The sequence below is a fragment of the Leptonotus elevatus genome, chromosome 6, assembly GCF_054856555.1.
Source record: "Leptonotus elevatus isolate MCC_2025b chromosome 6, RoL_Lele_1.0, whole genome shotgun sequence".
NCBI classification, from domain to species: Eukaryota; Metazoa; Chordata; class Actinopteri; order Syngnathiformes; family Syngnathidae; genus Leptonotus; species Leptonotus elevatus.
The window spans coordinates 19,968,763-19,990,465 of record NC_141244.1 but is presented as its reverse complement, the minus strand read 5'-3'; the positions used below and the strand labels follow the sequence as shown (position 1 = coordinate 19,990,465).

At 43.0% G+C, this 21,703-nt stretch overlaps 1 pseudogene across 1 annotated transcript; it reads left to right on the top strand.

Moving 5' to 3' along the window:
- The first annotated feature begins 6,164 nt into the window (after positions 1-6,164).
- Positions 6,165-21,498, top strand: LOC147172586 (uncharacterized; annotated as a pseudogene). Its single transcript, XR_015095331.1, has 4 exons — positions 6,165-6,515; positions 7,566-7,624; positions 16,728-16,942; positions 20,742-21,498. The product of XR_015095331.1 is annotated as an uncharacterized LOC147172586 (transcript).
- The last annotated feature ends 205 nt before the right edge of the window (positions 21,499-21,703 follow it).

Sequence of the window (21,703 nt, the reverse complement as noted above, 5' to 3'; positions counted from 1 at the left end):
GAAGGCCATATAAACATATAAACCTTTGGAATTCATGTTTTAATATTTTATACAGTTGTTTAGTGAAATCAAAATAAAAGACACGTAGCAAACACGATCATCTTTTTAATTAAAACCCAAAGTATCAATTATTTATCTAATTTTCATCAGATCAGCCGCTTTCAAAAACGAAAAACAAAAACCGAATATAGGCTATGTTTCTCTATCAAATATTTTTGTGACTTAAAAGGACAAGTTTAGTTGAAAATGTTGCTTGAAGGCCATCATCATCATCATCATCAATATCACACACAGCAGATTTGAGCTCTTCAAAGGAGGGGAAAAAAAGAAAAGAAAAAGCTGATCATTTCCCTCCGGCGACCGAGACATGTTTTCCTCCCTCATTAGCATATATGCAAATGCCTTTCTAATTGTGGCTGTAATCACTCTGTGTGGCGTGGGACATTTTTCACGCCGCCATGTTGGCTTTGCATGTCGTCTCCCTCCCTCCAAAAGACACATTTTGATTGATTTGTTTAAAAATCCTTTTCGATTATGATTATTATTTATATTTTTCCACTGTGCGCACGTGGTCGTCGTCAGTCTGTCAGTTTGGCGTTCCCGCCAAAAAAAAAGGTGCTTTTGGATACAAGCGCGGATCGTTCAAGAAGGTGAGACTAAAAAGGGTGGTGCACGAGGAGGGTACACACACTTTTTTGGGGGGGGAGGGGCGTGAGGGGACTCGCACAAGGTTTTAAATGACGTTTTAAATATGAGCAAGTCGCTCCTGCGTCTTTTGAGTGTGTGTGCCAATCGACATAGTGGATACAAGTATACTGCTTCGAGAGCACGTCTCTCACGCTTCGATACGATACGTCCAGTGCGCGCGCACGGGTGCGAGCGTGTGCACGCACGTCAGGTTGCGTGCAGGATTTGAGCTGACGTTTCCTCGTCACTTGTTACTAAATATTCATAATGACAACAAGGGCGACATTTAATACAGACCCCAACATTTGAATGATTATGATATTTGATAAAAGTCCACATTTTTAGAATTATTAAAATGTATAATAATGAAAAATAATTTCTAGAATGTAAAAAGTTGAATTATTTGAGTGAAATTGTCAATGCGGTTTGATGGAGCCAATCAAAGCCCATTGATTGATTGATTGATTGTTTGATTGACTGAAAAAAAAAGACAAAAGTCAACCCAACTGTTTCCTGGTAGTTTGCTTGTCATGCATCCACTGACATTTTTGGATGAAGATCATTTTTTTTGATCAACTTTTCACTTCAATCGCTCATGTCACGTGAACAACGAACACAATAAGGGAGTTTAAACATATATTTGTATTCATATATAATACATTTAAAAATATATATCAGCCATGCTGTTATGTTGTTTCAACTCTACATTAATGTCAAATTTGAAATTAGCTGTCAAATATAATAATAATAATCATCATAATCATAATAATAATAATAGCTTTTGCAACAAAAAAAAGTATGAGAAACATAATCAGGGTTAGTTTTGTCAAAGTTTATAATGTACCTTGTACTGCATACACTGGGGGTGGGGTGGGGGGGGTGTCAATTGGGTGACCTAAACATTTCAAGGAAACAAACTTCAATAAAATTTTACGTTGGGTGATCAATTAAATATTTCAAATTTTGCTTGTAGTGAGAATGGACTTTCCCCCATTTCACAACTGTTGTCCCTTGTATTGTACTAAATATAATGTGTGCTAAATACACAATTCTGGGTATTTTCATGTAAAAAAAAAAAGTGCAATTTTGGAAATGTGGAAAATACTTTCCAATTTACACCAAAAAAAACAGTCCTCTTGCCAAATAGTGAGCTGTCCTGCCAAACTCATATCTTCGTGGATTCCTTTTTGCATTTTTGGATGATTTGTTCACGAAAGTGTAATTTTTGTGATGTTTGGGTTAGGATTCTAGTTTTGTGTTGTATTTCTGAAGTCCTTATTCTCACATTCAAATATCTGATAGCGTTTTGCAATAAGTGTACATAAGGCTGTGTAGATGCAATAAGGCCAAATGATATTCACACTTCCTAAAAAATAAAAAAAAACATGTTTATTTATTTATACTTGTTTATGACACTGCACTTGCCAAATAATGAGCTGTGCTGACAAAATCCATCTTTGGTGGCTCCCATTCTTGCTTAATTTGATTATTTGCATGTGGAAGTGTACCAAACTTCCAATTTGCATATTTAGATAGGGCAGCCATTTTACATTTTATTTGTAAAAGCCTTTCTGACATTTTACGGCCTCATGTTGACCTTAAAATACGGGGTAGTTATTTACAGTAAAGCTGCACTTATTGTTGGGGTTATAAATGTGTTTTTTTTAGTTATTTAGTTACTAATTAGTAAGGACTACTCTTGAACAAGCATCTATAATTCATTCAAAAACAACATTTGACTTGCCAAATAGAGAGCAGAGCTGCCAAAATACTTGTCAATAGAGGGTTCCCACTATTGCTTTATTTGCATGTGGAAGTGTACCAAACTATAATTTGTGTATTTAAAGGTGCTAGTTTGTTATAAATAGAGTAAACAGCAGCCATTTTGAGTTCAATTTTTGAAGGCCTTACTGTGATTTTTTGTGACCACGTGTTAAAATTAAAATATCAGGTAGTTCTTTGCAATACAGTACAGTTATCGATGGGGTGGTACATGTTTTATTTTTAAGTGATTTGCTAATTAGTTAATAGGATTCCTCTTAAACAAGCTGCTACAACAATTCAATAACATTTGGGTTGCCAAATAGTGAGCCATGCTGCCAAACTAGCTGTCATTAGGGGGTTCTCATTCTTGCTATATTTGAATATTTGCATATGGAAGTGTGCCAAATTTGTGTATTTAGATTGGTCAGTTAGTTTGTTATAAATAGTAAAAGGGCAGACATTTTGTATTCCATTTATGAAGGCCATACTGTCATTTTTTATGGCCACGTTGACCTCCAACTATCGGGTAGTTATTTACAATAAAGTTAGTTATTGATGGCATTATAAATGTTTTTTTTTGTGTCATTTGCTAATTAGTTGATAAAGACTCCTCTTTAACAAGCTGCTGCAATCCATTCAATAACAACAGTCTGCTTGCCAAATAGTGAGCCATGCTGCCAAATTACTGTCATTTGGGGGTTCCCATTATTGCTTTGATTGATTATTTGCATGTGCAAGTGTGCCTAACTATAATTTGTGTATTTAGATTTGTTAGAAAAGTAAAGGGCAGCCTTTTTGTGTGAAAGCACTACAGTACTAACATTTTTATGGCCACATGTTGAGCTTAAATATTGTGTAGCTCTTTACAATGAAGTTACAGTTATTGATAGGGTTATAAATGTTTTTTTTTTTAAGTCGTTTGCTAATTAGTTTATAAAACCTGCTCTTTAACAAGCTGCTATAATCCATTCAATAACGGCATCCTGCTTGCCAAATACTGAGCCGTGCTGCCAAACTACCCTAACCGTCATTTGGTGGGTTCCTATTCCTGCTTGATGTGATTATTTGCATGTGGAAGGGGACCAAACTATAATTCACATATATTGATCTGTTAGTTAGTTATATGTAGCAAAAGGGCAGCCATTTTTTTGTCAATATGATTTCGGTTTAACTCCTGTTTGTGACTGGTAAAAAGTGAGCCTTACTGTAGAGCTAGGTACTAAATTCTTCCTCTTCCGAGATGTGCGTGTGCGTGTGCGCGCGCGCACGTGTGTAGCATGGGCGCTAATGAACTTGGGTGGTGCTACTGTCCGTCTCGGGTTCCCATGCAGCATGAAGAGGGAGGAAGAGAGTGGGATGGATGTGGGATAATGGGGGGGTTGGTGGGGGCTACTGGATGTACCCCCATTGTATCCCCCCCCCCCCCTATCCCATTAAGCACCTCAGAGCGGTGGTGTTTCCCAAGAGGCGCTCGGGGCCTGCCGCCTGCCTAACCCGCCGGACCCGGTAACCTGGCATCGGCGAGGGCGCGCACACACACACAGAGGCGCCATTTAGAGGCCACGCCGCTTCCAGGAAAGCATTGGAGGGAAAGAGAAGGGGAGAGTGCGAGAGAGACCCCCGACAACAAAGTCGTGCGGGCGGGAGGAGGGGAAGGGGGGGGGGGGGCTGACAAAGTTGTCTCTTTGGCAGTCGCGCCTCCTATTGAAGCAGTAATTTATTCAAAGGAGATTTTTATCCCCGCCATGTGATTCTTATGATAATGGGGTGGTGCACGCCTCCTTTTTGGACCCTTGTCTGCGGCTTCGGGCTCGGCGGTGACACTAAAAACTGATTTGCACGCTCCCCTCACCCCCACCCTCCCAAATCCCACCACGACCTCCTCCTCCGCCTATGCCACATTCCTGGACTCCCGTGTGCATCCCACGCATACACCGAGTGCCACGCACGTGCATGCTCGAGCTGGGGGTCTCGGCTTGTATGGTGTCAAATAGGGATGAAACGCTTTGCCGGTAAAGCGGGATACAATTCCTTTGGGGGAGAGTTGTCATTTTCAGCTTGTCAAATCCAACAGCAAACAGGCAGATAAACGAGACGATGATAACTGGAGAAGGAAATATAGAAAGAAACAAAATGGTGCTAATACCGTGAATATCAGAGCGGAGAGCTAAATAGGAGCATTTCACCAAGACTTTGTTAAGCTATGAGGGCACAGAAAAGTGCAAACAGAGAACAACAATGACAAAAGGGTGTTAGTATGAATAACAACATTTAAATAACCCATAGAAATGAACAAAAATAGATGGACAGAGTCACAAGATGCTCAGGACAAAATAAAACCTAAATCCTTAGGACGCAAGTGAAGTACGAGCTAACGCTAGCACAACAAAAGGAACAGTCCAAGATGCTCCAGGTTAGAATCTCAGGACCTCGTGTGTAGAGCTAGCACGTTCACTCAGTGCTTGCGTTCCTAATCATGCGTGTTAGCCTCATTCAAAATCCCAACTTGACCACAGGTGTGAAAATATCTGGATTTCCAGCGACCAGTCAAGCGCGTGCCCTGCTTCTCATGCTAAACGTTAACTGGGATAGACTCCTGCAAACAGACAGTTGAGAAGAAGTCAGCCCCAATTGACTTTTTCCAACAGAGACATGATGTTCACTCAGGACTGGTCACCATCCAATCTCAGGGCACATACAATGAAACAATGACTGGTCGCCATTAAATGGCAGTGCACTGTTAGACAACTCTCCACACTCGCATTCACACCTATGGACCAGTGATACTTAATTGTCCATAGGTGCAAATGTGATTTTGAATGCTTGTTTGTTTGTCTATCCTGTATGTGCCCTGTGATCGACTGGCGACCAGTCCAGAGTGGGCCCTACTTTTGTTGCCAAAAGCCAACTGAGATTGCCCATCTCACACATCAATAAATTGTCCATAGGTGTGAATGCGAGTGTGACGAGTTGTCTAACAGTGTACTGCCATTTAATGGTGACCAGTCATTGTTTCATTGTATGTGCCCTGAGATTGGATGGCGACCAGTCCTGAGTGAACACCATGTCTCTGTTGGAAAAAGTCAACTGGGGCTGACTTCTTCTCAACTGTCCATAGATATACTGTAAATGTGAGTGTACTGGAATTGACTGGCGACCAATCCAGGGTGTCCCCCACTTCTCTCGCCAAAATTAAATAGAGATCATCCCCATCACACCTCAATGTGATTTGTTCATACTTTAGGTAAACATGAATGCTAGCTCTTTTGTCTGGATTTGTCATGGGATTGACTTGCGACCAGTCTAGGGTGTCAATTCTCTCGCCAGAAATGAATTGAAATAAATCCCCATCCCACCCTCATAATGTGAGGCTGATTTGTTCATATTTTAGGTGCGAATGTGAATGTTTACTTGTTTGTCTGAATGCGTCATGTGATTGACTGGCGACCAGTCCAGGGTGGCCCCCCACTTCTCTCGCCAAAACCAGTAATAGGACTAATGCTCCGAAAATTAATGGATGGAGATTTTAGTATGCTTCATATTCCGCTGAATCCACCAACTGCATCACGTTTGGCGGACGGAGGGGGGCTACCCGGAAGTGACCTGCGTGACGTCACTGACGGGGCGTGTCCATCTCCGCGTGTATATATATGTTCTTGGAGCAGCCATGTCCAAGTTCACAGTGCGTGTGATGCGCGTGAATGGAGAGCGCGAGGGAGCCGCCAGGGGGAGTTGGAGGCGGAGGGGGGTGGAAGAGGAGGAGGATGGGGGGGTAATGGTTTTTTTGAGGAACTGGGGGGGGTTGGGGGGAGCAGAGCCAGCTTGGCGGGAAATAACGGGACTGCCGCTGCCATTGGAGGACGAGGCAGCGGCGGGCGTCTGAGTGGATGGACGCGACACGCACGCACACGCACGCACGCACGTCACGTCCCGGCGCGGCAGTCAAGAGCGCGCGCGTCAGCCTCCACCGGCTCACTCGCCGCTCACTCGCCATCAGTACGCACGCACCGCACGGGAGTCTCCTCTCGGGTTCGGATGGTTCCGGTTTCGGTCCCAGATACTGCGTGAGTATCAAACATCACCGCTATTATTATATTAATATTTTTTATCACTCACATTAATATTTGTGTTATTTAATTAGGGGAAACGCACTCCCTTGCATGTGGTTTTGATTGTGCGCCATTGCCATCCACTAAAGAAGCCGAATATAAATAAACCACCTGAAATCTGATTTATTTTAATAATAATATTGTGCGCTTGACAGCCAGCGCTGGATCACGTGCATGCGCGACGATAAACAACGTGCACGTGCGCGCGATTTGACGTGATTTTTATTTCCAGCATCATCATTGTCATTATTTGAGCATTATTCCTCGACGTGCACGCGCATGCAAGCAGCAGGCACCAAGCAACACAAACTAACACGAAGCCACACTTTTTTTTTTGTAGTCCTGCACGTTGGCGCCGTGCGCGGCCACGTGAGTCACATCGAGAAATGATGAGGATTATGCCAGCAGAAGCCGCAGTGCACGCGCGTTAATAATAAGGCAAAAAAAGTGCAGCCGGAGGCTTCACAAGGGGGAAAATTACATCACATGTATGCATATAAAAAATATGCATACACACACGTGTACAGGCAAGAGCACGCGCACGTTTTGATCAGAACATTTGGGGTGGTGGGGGTGGATTATGCAAGCTTCCACATGATAGCCGTGAGATTTGCGTGGAGGGAGAAACGCACACACACACACGCACACACGTACGCGCACGAGTGGTTTAAAAGTTTATAATTGGACGTATAGTAAACAAAATAAGATTAATTTAATGTTTTACATTTTATTATGCTTCATATTAAATTTGAATACAGAAACACATGACACGGCGTGTGTGTGTGTGTTGTGTTTGTGTAAATGCAAATGTACAAAAAATGTGTGTGCACCAGTGTGAAAAATGTGTTACATTTCACATGATATTCCACGGAGTGTGTTATTACAATATGCACAATAACTAATTAGGCCCGTGCATTATTAACATTTTGAAAACACGGGCGCATGCGTCTTTAGTGTTTGTTCAATTTGCGGAATTAAAATGTTGCATCTCCTCTTTCTTTGCAGACGCACGCACGCACACACACACACGCAAAGGCCCGACGATACGCGCACGCACTTTGTAGGTAATTAAACACACTCACGCACGCACGCACGCACGCACACACACACACACACACACTGCAATTGTTTTAAGTAAAATATTTTGTTTAGTTCATTTTTTTTAACACCAATAATACTAATTCACCAAGTGTAACAATCATTTCAATGCAAACACGTATACATCGTATAAATGACAATGATACAAAATGTAAATGTTTAAAAATGCAGTATACTGTATTTAAAATAAGTGTGCGTAAATAAATATCGCAGTGGTCAGTAAATTTAATAATTCATCCTGATTGTTGTGACATATTAAAGGAAAGGACGAAGAAGTGCATATAAGCAGAAATGAATAACTATTTAAATCGTAAATAAATGTATGACTATGAATTGGATGATTTGGATTATGATTTTTAGCATCACCTCCTCTGCATACTGAAAAACGTGAGATGAGTGTGAGGGTACAAAAAAAAGTCAAAAGGATGCAATTTAAAGTGTTGATATTACATTTTCTACATAAAATTAACGAAAATAACAATTAATGATATATTATATTGTGAAAAAAAAAAAAGATTGAAATACTTGGGAAAATGACTCATTTTAATTCAACTCTAGCAAAATGTAAAAAGCTGTTAATAATTAATGAAATATACATTTGATGTGTGTGCACGTGTGCGTGTTTGTTACAACGCGTGTATGTATTGCAATTTGACCGTGTGTACTACTTACTTATCGCCACCGTTTGCCACGCATGTCGGTTGTTTTCATCTTCCTGTGTTAGCATGTAGCACATGTGCTAACACCTAGTAGCATCTGTGCTAACACGTAGTAGCATCTGTTTTAACGGCACCGCGTCCATGTTGACCGGAGAATATTCCACCGCTTCCTAATATATCGCTTCATCTCCCCACTTTCAAGTGGGGTGGGGGTGTTGGGGGCGGGGGGGGTGGTTGTTGGGCACACAGAGCCACTTTAATTAGACGCACCCCTGTGCCATGTGCCCCACTGTGTGTGCGTGTGTGGGTGTGTTACATTATCGTCATCTGCTTGTGTATTTTTGAGTGTAAAAAGGCAACGTGTATGTTGGTGGATTTTCCCCTTTCTGCCCCCTCCACGGTGCCGCCCGCCACCCCCTGCGGCTTTTGGCGCCAACCTGAGCGTTGGCATCAGATAATGTAAATCAAGACGAGCGTCTTTCTTTTGTAGTCCAACAGTCGGCATCCTGGTCTCATTTAAAAAGAAATTTTGGTCCAGGCGGGGGGCGGCGTTAGAAGACGTCACCCACCGGCGGGGCTCGCCCGGTGAGTGACGTGGGTGCGCCGCAGGGGGGCCGGGCGCCAGGCAGCGGGCTGGTTTGAACCGGCTAGCGCTCCACCTACCACTGCTTTTCTACAAGCTTCTTTTACGCATTTTATGAAAAAATGGTTGAGTCCAGAGCATTTGCTTGTTTGTTTCACACAGAACGCAGCAAAGTTGGACACATTACCACAAGTGGGTGTCAGGTGTTAAATGTTAAACCTTTGTCCGGGCTTTACGTTATTTCCTTTTACATGGTGATCCTACCTTCGATGTTGGGTAATTTGCTAGTTGAAAAAAACGATGTTAACACCATCTTTGACAGGCAGCGTGAAAGGGGTGAGTTGACTTAAACCCTTATTCTGCATCGGTACGTTGCAAACAAATCAATGACATGGGAAAGTCTGAATTGGGCTCAGAGACTCTAAGAATCTGGAAATATGCAGGAAGACTTCTACGCCCAATTCCACGTTGGTACCTTTCAAACAGAACTTAAAGTAAAGTTGACTTTAACTGGCAGTGTGAAAGGGGCTACAGAAGCTAGTTCCAAACTAGGAAATTTGCAGGTGGACCTTGGTGCTCTATTTCGTGTTGGTACCGTTCACACATACAGAATGAATACATAGGCTTTTAGGGGTACACTCTAAACACATTTGGGTAAAAAATAACCCAATTATGGATCAAAAATGGACCGATCCACTTTATGGGTTAATTTGATCCTACTTTCTGGGTTGTTTTATACAAAATATCAAAATTTTTGGGACCCAAGCAGATATGACTTATATTTAGGAGTTGTTTTACGCTGGAAGATCAATTTTTTCACTCTAAGTCGGGTCAAATTGACCCAACTCTAGGATCGGTCAATTTTTGACCCATAGTTGGGTTATTTTTGACCCAACTGTTTTTAGAGTGCAGTGTGAAAGGGGCTACAAATTCTACAGTGGTGCCTTGAGATACGAGAGACTCGATGTGTGTGTGTGTGTGTGTTGCCCTTGCTTCTACCTCCAAGGCCAGAACATTTTCATTCTGTACCTTTCAAACTGAATAGCAAAAAGTTGGAAGACGGCATAGTGTGAAATGGGGTTATACTCCCAAACCACGATATGAAATTTACGGGTCAACTTTGACCTCGCAAACATTGGAAAATGTAGAAAAAATTATGGCATCTATTGTCCGTGTGAAAGGGGCTTTAGCAGAAATTCTAGTGTCAGTAAAATCTTTTGAGCTTCCTGATTGGCCAAGGCCCTTAGTGACATCACAAACTTGTCGGAATGGACATTTTGTGGCTACTGTAGCACGGGTGAGGATAAAAACCAACCTGATAGGTCGCCGACGTGTGTACTGAACGAGCTTGTGTCTGCTCGCAGGACGGCGACCGCTCTTGTCCAGGCTAGTCGGCGCTGGAGGATGGGTGGAGCCTTCGGGGTTGATTGTTATCTTTGGTTATCTAGCTGTATGAGTGATGTACATTCTTCATAAAGCTAGATAACCGAAAGTAACAAGAATCCCATTACACTCCTGGAAAGGCACCAAGACCCCGCAAAAGGACCTCGCTGTGCAAGAACCAAAAAACGGACGGGCAAAAGAACGTCCGAAGGAGTCGCGGGGAAGCAGCGAGAGGTAGAGTACCAGGTTTTTCTTTTTGTCCTGCAGATCCAGTGGGTCACAATCACAAACTGCGAAAAACACGCGGCCTTGAACGCATCAGTCAGGGGAAAAAATGAGGAGAACGAGGCTCGGTTTGTAATACTTTTGGATTTTTCATTATCGTTTACGTTCGATGTTGTTTTGACTTTTTGTTTTAATTAAGTTCATTTTAATTAGTCTATAGAACCGGCGAGGTTTTTCGAGGAGCGTATCATACAATATGTTTGTTGTTATTTTACATGCATATGAATGAACTTGTCCGTACTGTAAATGTGGCATTTCCTTAAAAAAAATCCATCAATACATACCTCGATATATTTAAAAGTGGAACGATTCAAATTGGTTAATTCAATTAATTAATTAATTCAATTTAATTAAAACCGATCATGCCCACCAAGCTGTGAGTCAAATGGTAACAGAGGGGCTAACTTTATTTGGTGAATTTTCAGGGAGCCAACTCGAATGGATTTTTTTGGGAGGGTCTTATTCAGAACCCCAAAACGTTTTTTAATACTTTTTTCGGTGCACCCTATCATAATGAACACCCAATTTCAAATGTAGATCAAGCTCATTTGTTCAAAATTTTTTAGGGGGTGTTACTAAGCGATTTTTGAGGGGGTTGTGTTCAGATTCAGAACCTCTAAAATAAATGGACTTGCCCCCCAAAATGGCGTGCTTGAAACTTTTTTTGTGCTTCTACTAGGCAAGTCCACCCAAATATGTGACGGGGGCCCTTTTCCACCAGGTGCGACTAAGTGAGTTTTCTGTCATCTTTTTTGCCCCGCCTCTCTCAAAATACTGCTATAGAAGATCCATATGTGTCATTTCTGGGCTTCTGAGCATAGCATTGAGAAAGGGGATCACTTGTAATCTAATAAGCCGCCCCCCATGATCCCCCGTGTGCGGGGCGGCATGCTGGAGCTTAGCCCGGGGCCCGTCACATGGGCGGCGTATAAAAAAGAAAAGAAAAAAGACCCCCGTCACCCTCCGAATCCCGTTTGAACTTTGACAAGTCGTTTAACAAGTTGCTAACGGCTAATCAGGTTTCTAGCCAACATTCATTGGGCCGGGCTTCAAAAGAGCAATGCATGATGGGAAGAAATACTTTTTTAGGCTTCATTGTATGAATTATACATACTGTGTTCCAGTTAAGAATTTGGTTAATCTGATTTCCTGCCGGTATCTGAGCCTCATTTTTATTTTATTTTAATTTCATTTTTATTTCTCCTCCTTTCTTACCGTCCCACCTCTGCGTGGAAAGATGTTTGATTTGAGTGTTGCTGGGCTGTTGTTTGATTTGGTGTGATGGTTGGCTCATAACTACGTGAATAATTGAGAAAAAGTTGGCAGTGTTGGTCAGTGTGAAAGGGGCTAGACATCCCTACTTGAGGCCGATAAAGAAACCCCTTTCATGCCACCTCTTAAGGGCAGGAATTTTACGCCTTGAATAGGCTTTGGCGTGAAACACAAAAGGGTGGGAGAGGTGAGTGTTGGGTGTGGGTGTTATTTGTAACATCCAAACCCGACTTTCTGTTATTCCCCTTTCACACAGCCATTGTCCATTCTAGAGTCAGTATAATTTGCGTGTTGACTTCCAAGTTAGCATCAGAGGCACACCCGAGATGGGACAGTGGCTGAGTGAAAGTGAACAGAGACAAGCACCTTGCCACTAAACCTTTCACACAGTCTCAGTTTTGCCTCTGTTCAAATGAAATGCCTGATGGGGTCACGTTGAATGGCAAAAGGGGGGAGGGGGTATTAAGGGGGCGGTGGTGGTGGTGGTGGGAGTCCGACGGGGTAATCAAGCAGACAGTACCCCCAGTGAACAATCTGAGCCTTTAGCTTCTGTGGCCGGCGGTAATTGGTCAATCAGATCGGCAAGGCGGATGCCCACGATGGCTGATTGAAGGTGTGATTTCTTTTCTGTCCCTGTAAGATGGAGGGTCGGCCCCCCGCCGGCGGCAGCAAAGGGTCGAAGACCGCTGCTCGCCCCGCGTTTCCAATGGGATGTGGACACTTTTGCTGTCCCAACAAGCAGCAGCGATTCGTCCCGCTGGAATCACATTTGGGGCGTGTGCGCAGAACCAAAATTTTGAAGTGCTCCTGAAAGCCTCTTTCACACGGAGATACAGCAGAATTGAAGAAGTGAAGCAGGCTATTGCAGCAACTGTGTGCACTTTCAACAGCAACAATTAGATGACATCAGGGCCCCCACGACAGGGTGGGAGAAGCAAACGTCGGGTTCAACTTCATACCCATCCTGGCTTTCGGCTACCACTTTTCACACAGCTGCCAACATTCCTCTGATACTATCTCAGAAGCAGGCAAATTTCGACCTCCCAATCCGTGTTGGTTGACTGAAATCCTCACAGAGGGCAGCTTTGACGAGCAGTGTGAAAGGGGTCACCGACACTATTTCCCAACCACCAAGTTCAGCATATTAAGTGGTGATACCTTTAACACAGAACAGTGACCACCGTAAAAAAGCAGAATTTGACCGGCACTTTCAAATGAGGAAATTAGCGGCTTCACTTCATCCCAGCATTCCATGTCGGTACCTTTCACACATAACAGCGATATGGGGATAAAGGAGGCTTTGAACGGCAGCATGAAAGGGGTTACATATACTACTTCCGATTTGGGAAATTCTCTTCTTGAGTATGACTCTCTTATGTTCCATCAGTGCTCTTCACACAGACACTGGAAACGGTGGAAATTATGTCTTAAATAGTCAGTAGCCTGGAGGGAAAATGGGAAAATGCTTTGATTGATTGCGTGAAAGGGTTTCTGAATACAACCTCAGAAGCTGACACATTCATAGATCTACCCATTATGCTTGTCTGTTTTTGTGCCTTTAACATAGGGGAACTGGGGGGTTAAATCAAAACAGCAATCTTGGAAAAAGTTCATAGTCTGCATGAAAGGGGTTAATTTGTCAGAATATGTTGTTAGAAACAACAAACCTAGTGCTGGATAGCTCCTTTCACACTATCGGCTCGAGCTGGCTTTTCACGCATTTTCCAATTCCTACTGTATGAAAGGTATCAAAGTGGAAATGGGTGTTGACGCCACTGTTTTGCCCCAGGAGAAGTGTTGGGTGTTAAACTTCACACCCCCCTTGCTGGCTTTCTGCTATTTCCTTTCACACAGAGATACTACCTCAGAAGCCAGAACATTTTTGACTTAAGACCCTGTTCTGTACCTTTTGCACATGTACACCAACAAAGGCAAAAGGGGGGGAGCTGGGGGAGCCGGGTGCTAGTTGATGTTAGCTATACTGCGCATTTATTCTGCAAGTGTCAAGTAGAAAAACAGCCATTGTTCCCCCCCTAGCCCTCACACGTCCCCTTCCACCCCCCCCAGCAGTAGACTTTACAGTCAATAGAGCAAGTCCACTTGTCACCCCGGGACAAAGCGGCCCTTTGCCTCCTTTTCAGTCCCGCTGGGTCCGAGCAGCCAGACAGTTTTCTCAATAAGACCCTCTGATTCTTAAAGCCCCCCTGAAACACAACCCCCCCCCTTTTTCCTTCTTCTTCAGACACCAACAGGGTTTAGAAAATGGCTTCAGTGTTTTCCAAAGGAACAGCAGCCCTTCTTGTCACACGGTCTTGAATGTATGACCACTGCGCAGTCCTCGCACAAAGAGATTAGTAAAAGGTGTATTTTCCTTAACTGCGTGGCTCCAAATATGTTAACTGTATTGGTTTTGAGCCAAAGGCCCCCACACCTCAGTGTACCCGCTTCTTGCCACACGAGCCCCGTGTGTGTTGAAAGCAATTGTCGCTGTCAATTTTTTCTCCAATTTAACCTCTTAATTAGTTCATTTTTATTAATTATTAGCTTTAATCTGGAAATAAGATATTGTTATTATTTCTTTTACTAAATTCACACGCAATAAAATGGAGATGTCACCTACTCCTTCCCTGTCTATACCTTTCACACAGAGCGACATCCAAGACAACATAGCCACAACAAAACAAGCCTTGTAAAGCTTCTACAGTACGGGAAAAAAATTGCAGTGAAAAAATTTGTCAACGTAGCCGACGTTCACACCTCCAGCCCGAAGCGCCAACCTAGCATTGTGACGCTCGACACTATATAGACCTATTTGCATAAGGCACTTTTCCGCACAAGGACGACGGAAAGTGGGCTCCACTCCAGAAAAAAATGTCAAGTGCCAATTAGGAGAGGTTTGCCGCCCATTCATGGTGCGACCACTCCTCCCCCTCCTGTCCCGCCGCCTGTCGCCCACCGTGCTTTGCGCCCCAACTCTCTCACACTCCCTAGTCACCCCTTTTTTTCTCCGTCTTGCCACCAAATCTTCCCCCGGGTGACACGGCAGACAAAAGAGGCAGACGAGAGCGCCCCCTTGGCTCGTTAGTCACGTCTCTTTGTCGCGTCCTTTCCATGAACGTATTAGTTTGTTGTGTATGTTAGCGTTGTGGCTAAAGCTTAACATGTGAACCTTGAAAGTTGTGAGAAGAAGCTTTATGTGTGACATGCTAAGTTATGCTACTTTAGCAACTAACCATTTTCTCAGTAACCTTGATAATTGGTTTAAGGTCTATGTACTAATACGGTGTTTAAAATATAAAACATACTGTAGTAAAATATAAAATATACCGTAGTCGTGGAAGGTAGAAGTTGTAAAAATATTACTGCAGCTAATTTAACTTGGGTTTTGCATGTGCTAATTGTGCTCTGTCATCTTGGATGCTTAAATCACAATAATTTAGCCATGTTAGCTTATCAGTGGTCTAAGATTAATCACAAACACATGAAGCATAATTTAGCATGTTAGTTTAGCTTTGGCCTTGTGGTATTCAAGATTTACCCATTCTAGCTAAGTAAAAGTACTTATTAATTTGTGAACGCCCAAATTGTATTTTTTGATTTAGTCTGCTTAGTTTAAATGTGACCTAGTAGTGTGCATTTAGGATTTACTAGCGTAAACTGTTAAAAATGCTTATGGTATTGATTTGTGTGTTCCCATTTCTAGCTAAAAGCAACAAAGAATAGCCACCTGATGCACATTGATTTGGCCGCATTAGCTTTGAGCAACTTACCAGTAGTCATTTATGGATGCGTGAATCACCTTCTTTGATTCAACCTAGTTAGTTTAGCTTCAGACTAAACAACAAAATATGACATGATAGAAGTGAGATGCAACTTGAACTCAATTCTAGACAAAAACAACAACACAAAGCAGTCATGATGCGCCTACTTAGCGTATCTTGTGAGCTAATAGTACCGCGTCATACATTGAGTGATTTGGCTGTTAGCCTAGCTTTAGGCTAAACAACAACAACTAAGTGGTCTGAACTGAGAACATTCGCACTCACTTCTAGACAAATAAGAGGGGGCATTTGGAAATACTTTAGTTTAAAGCTACAAGTAAGCATACCTAGTCATTTGTGGATGCATGAATTACATTTATTGATAAGCGGCTCAGATGGATAGATGGATGATTACTTAGCTGTTAGCTATGTTTTTGGCTAAAAAATAACAAAAACAACAAACTGGAGTGAAGTAATGACTGGCAAATTGTGCTCATTTCTAGACAATAAGTAGCTACGTGATGATGTTTGCTGAGCTGTCATTGAACAGTATTAGTCATTTGTAAATGTAAATCAACTTGAATGATTCAGCCTAGTCAGTTTAGCTTTTGGCTAAACAACAACAAATTGGACTGACTGAAAAACAACAACAAAATTGGAGGGAATGAATGACAGACGATGTGTCAGTCATTCACTCCAATTTTGTTGTCATTATTAGACAAGCACTTAAAAAGTCACTTTTGGGGCATATAAGCAAATTTGGCTAATTCCGCCATCTACCGCCATCTTCCGCCACCTTCCGCCACTTTCCGTCACCTTCTGTCACCTCTCACTACCCTGACTTGTGTTCTGCTCTTGTCTTCTCCCATCTTTTCCTCTTTTTTATACTCTTTCATTCATTCATTCATTCATTTAGTCAGCCAGTCGGCGGCGTGGCTCCCGCCCTCTCCTCGGTTCTCACACGCTTGGATGTGATTTGCATGCATTTGCATAATGAAAGTCATTTGCATGCCGGGGGGGCAGACTGTACCATGAGAACACACATGAAAAGGTGTGTGTGTGTGTCTCGGTGCGAGTGTGTGTGTTGATGGGAAAATGGCCTCTGATCTTTGCTTCTTCTGTGCAGGCTAACGTTGGCCAATCTGAAAATGACGAAGAAGAAGAAGAAGAAGAAGGAGGAAGAATCTCCTCGTCCTCCTCCTCTACTCCCCCTTCCTCCTCCTCCTCTTCCCCTTCCTCCCGCCATCCTCCTTCGCTCCATCCTGGCCACGCTGCCCCTCTTCTTCCAGCTCGCCACCATCTTGACGACCCGCCGGCCAATGCAGGTATCAAACCCGCGCCGTCCGCCATCTTTAATCACCGCGTTGTTTTGTTGTTGTTTTTAATTGCCGCGCCGACGGGTGGGCGTGGAGGTGGGCGGGGCACCTTTTTTGTGCCTTGGTATTAAATCACGGGGAGCTTCAATGCTTGTCTCTCGCGAGGCTTTCAGCGGGCATCTGTGCACCACGGCACCATCTTTCTTTCTTTGGGTGCCATCCTGAGAGGAGGCGAGGCACATGTGCCACACACACACACTTACGCGCCGCGGGCACACACACACACACACAGTCATACAGATTTATGCCCTTTTTGTTTTAATATAATTTTGACTTAGAAGTAAATACTCCAAATTGTCATATATTTATATCAGTTAAATTATATTTTAGGAAAAAATTTAGATTTAATTATTAAAAAAAAAAATATATATATATATATAGAAATTCAGTGATAAAAAATAACCTATCCTTTTTTTGTACACTGAAGATTTGTTTCTGCTTTTTTTTTTTCTGTCATTTTATTCATCTTTGACCAAGTAAAAAATAATCAAGTGAGTGTAAGTGTAAGTTAGTGCTGGCTATAATGATAATATGCAAGGTGGTACAAGTCCAGTATTGTTCCCCCCCTGCAAACGTGTGCTTACTGTAACTTTTTTAAACCTGCTTAAATCCGGCTTGCGCTAATTAGCGGACGCTAAAACAATACGCCATTATATCCTTGCCACACTACCGACGCCGTTTTGCTACTATCCTTCCAACCATTTTGACTCAGGTGAAAAACATTTGATGTTTTTGTCTTCCGTTTTGGCGGCTTTGTGGACTTTGTTTTGTCACTCTTGACATTTACTGTAAAACAGACACATCAAATATTGTATATTTAAACATCAAAATGTTAAACTAAACAATATAAAAATAAAAGTTTGCTAGTTAATGCTAGCATGTAATGTCAAATGCTAGGCTAATGGAAATTAGCATATATTTTAGAGTAATTCTAAACCATCAAACTACTTTAAAAGACATAATTTCTCTCTGCTATGTGGGAACAACGACTACTACTACTTCTTCAAATACACTGCGTCTCTTCCAGTAGAGCTCAGCACTGCCTGGCATGTTGTGGCACAACGTGGTACTACAGTGATGGCACACAGTTCTAAATTGGTACTTGTGTGCTATATACTCTACAACCGAGAAAAAAGTAATCGTTTAAAAATATGTGATATAGTGGAGACGCGGACAATGTACCGCAATCGACGTAGCGGTGTGCTAACCAATGCTGGGCCGGCCTCTCTTTAACAGGTGGTATATTGAGCTTAGGGGTTATTTGGGGGTTCTCACCCGTCGTCAATTTATTGTGTAAATTATGCAGAGCTGAAAACAAAGCATCCATGGCAGACAGTGGAGTGGCGGCGCGGGCTAATGAGATGATGAGGAGCATGGGAGCTGGTTGAGGGTTTTTTTTTGGGGGGGGGGGGGGGGGTATGGCCAGCAGCTTGCGTCTGGATCTTTGTATGTAACAAGGGGGGTCTGGAGGCTGACTGGCAAAGAGGGGGCACACACCGGCCCTCCTCACCAAACTGCAGCTGCCTTGGGAACCACTGTGGCAGGGGTCCCCCCCATCCCGCCCTCCCTCTTCAGCGCTGGCACGTAGGGGCCCCCCAAAAGTCTGGCTGCGGGCCTGGGGGGCCTGGGAAGCACTTGAAGTTCACGGCCAGACCTCCTATTGAGCTGACAGTCTGACTGTTTGCTCAATCGGGGCCGCCTATTCAGGGCGGCGGGGGGGTCACGGGGAGGTGGTGGGGGTACGGGTGGAGGGTTCTTGGGGGTGAAGGGGGGTACCCACGATGAGACACGGTAACTATTCACACAGGGAGAGTGACGGCATAAATAAGACGGGAGTGAACCCAGCCTGGAAGTTTGTATTGAAACGCTGGTTTACATTGTTAATTAGCGGCGTGCCTTCCTCTCACACTCACACACACACACACACGCACCCACACACGACATCATCATCCTCAGCTGCGCCACATGCTGCGGCAGTAAATTGTCCATTAAGCAGAGAATCCACTGTAGTTCCTTCAAAGGCAGCAACAATAAGTCAACAAACCGACTATTGGGGCGCCATCTTTCAGCCACACCCCCTCAATGCCACCACCAATCAGCATCTGCCATTTGTCAGCTAATGAGATGCAACCACGATCGGGCAATTTATCTATTTGATTGAATTTAGAGGGATGTAAGAAATATCATTAAAACAGGTCTGGCAGGGGAAGGAGAGCAAAAAAAGAAGGTATAAGAAAGAAGGAAGCTGGAAAAGAAAACATCAGTTCTGAAGTGGAAGGAAGGGAGGAGGTAACGAAGGAAGGCAGAAAAGTTTTAAACGAAGAAACAAATTAGAATAAAGTCTGATAAAAAGAAGGAAGGGTATAAAGCAGAGTTGGAAGGAAGGAACAAAAGAAGTTTGAATCAAAGGAAGGAAGGATACAGGAGAAGAAGGGAAAAGAAGAAAGGAGGGAGTTAATTGCAAAGATCGCTACGTTAGCTTTTAGCATTAGCCACTTCCAAACAGGAAGTGTGAATGGCCTATTTGAGTTCACCAAAATAAACTAAATCAAGTTAATATGTTTGTTTGTGTTACTTAGAGTAAAACAACATAAGTCCTGTTACTGTATTCTTGCAGGTGTACCTAATAAAGTGTCTGTAGTGACGGGTGTTAGCAGGTTGAAAATGGTCGTTAGGGTGACTGGTACGCGACGAGGCGCTAATGCTAAGCGCAAGCATGTGATGCCGCCTTTAGCAACGGCTCAGACCAAAAACGCTTGGAGTCTTAAAAACAAGAGCGCGGGTCAATGAGTGCACAGTCGCGGCCTGATGGCATGCTAGGACATAGTTTCCGCAGCCCGAAAGTTGGCGGCCATGTTGAGCGCTACGTTAGCTTCTGGTAGCTGCCACCTCTGTTAGATCATTTTAGCTACGTTACTAATAGCTAGGGCCAGAAGCTAACGATGCAGTGTACGTCTTTAATCAATGCTCCCTTACTGCAATGTATGGTGGTGTACAACGTCAAGGAGAACCTGTTTACAATATTTTGTTGAACTCAATAGCCGGTGGCTAGGTAGCTTGTGGGCTAGGCTAGTGCTAGAAGCTACCGTAACAGTTTTTTTATTACATGCGACCTCTTGGCAATTTAGAGTGCAGTAAAACCACTTTAGAGAGTCATTCATAATATCTTGGTTACCTCATTTAAGCCGCCTGTGCTTGCAGTTGGTAACTAGCTAGTGGGTAGTACGAGAAGCAGTCTACATTTTTACTCAGTGGTCTATTGCAGTTTGAGGTAAGATGGAGTTGCACTGTGAGCTGTTTCGAATGTTTTGACCATCACATTTAGGCAACCACACTTCTGCTGGTAGCTAACTAGTTGGCTAGCTAGCAGCTAGTTTGAGAAGCTAACGTAGCAGTCTAAATCATTACTTATTGTGCCACCTCTGCAATTTGTGTCAAGTATAACTGTAAGGGATGCTGTTTTTTCTTGTTTTAGGCATTTGTGCCCAGTCGTCAGCTCGCTTGGTAATAGCTAGCGCAATAAGCTAATGTAGCAATCGACGTCTGTACTCAATGCTCCTTCGTAGCAGTTTGCAGTAGCGTACAAGTTTACAGAGATTTTTGTTCCTTCAATTTTAGTGTTCACTTTTAGGCCATCCCCACCTGCATTCTGCAGGAAGCCATCAAACAGCTAGTGCGAGACGCTAACCTGGCCGCCATCTTTAATCTTTTCTCATTTTCATTTGGCATGTTTTAACCCTTTCACGCCATCTTTTTATTGTCAGGTTGACGATGCCAGAGCGGGAAGGATTTTGGTCACGCGGATGCCGTTCGGCCAATCAGAGCGAAGCAAGAAGTTCATTGTGGAGCGGTCATTGATGATAATAATAATAAAAATCACATTAATAATAATCATAACAATGAATGAATCTAATCATTAATGAGCGATGGTGTTGTCGTCGCTCGGACTGGTGAATGTGAGACCCACGGCAGCAGTGAATCCTACTGCACTGTGATTGGACAGCTCGTTTGTCAGCTGGAGCACCGGCCAATGAGAGCTGTCGCCTTTAAACTCTATGCAAACGCCCCTTTTTCTTCCGTCTTATGTCTTTCGTCGCCAATTTCCTCTCGGCCTGCGAACAAACACGCCTTCATTTCCTGTTCTTGACACACGAACACGCACGCACACGCACGCACACACGTGCACAAATATTCAGCACTATCACAGCCTAATTGGCTCTCTATTAATTTTCGGCAAGTGGCAATTTTCCCCCGCATTATTAGGATTGATAATCTATGCAAATCTTTTTAAATGTGACTGTAAATGGTCTCAATTCAAGGGGGAGCTATCGGGCTATTTGTGATGCCCCAATCATGATGTTGAATGCAGATTTTTGATTTAAAAAAATATATATGTTCATGTATATTGTGTAAGTTGTTTGTGTGACACAACAACAGCTGTGTGTATTCACCAATGTGCCTTGTATGAAAAGTGTGTTGCAATAGTATTAAATGTTTACAATGAAAACAATGCAAATGTGACTTTTTGGGTGCATTTTGTGTGGGTTTTTTATGTGGGAATTCATCACATATGTCATAATATCTTTTATTAATATAATATTCATGTTCATCGTCCACTTCTGAGGTCTTTTTTTATATTTTTTTATGTCCATAAACCTATTATATTATTGGACCAAAATGCAAAAAAAAAAAAAAAAGGTAAATATCCCCAAATTATAAAACAAAC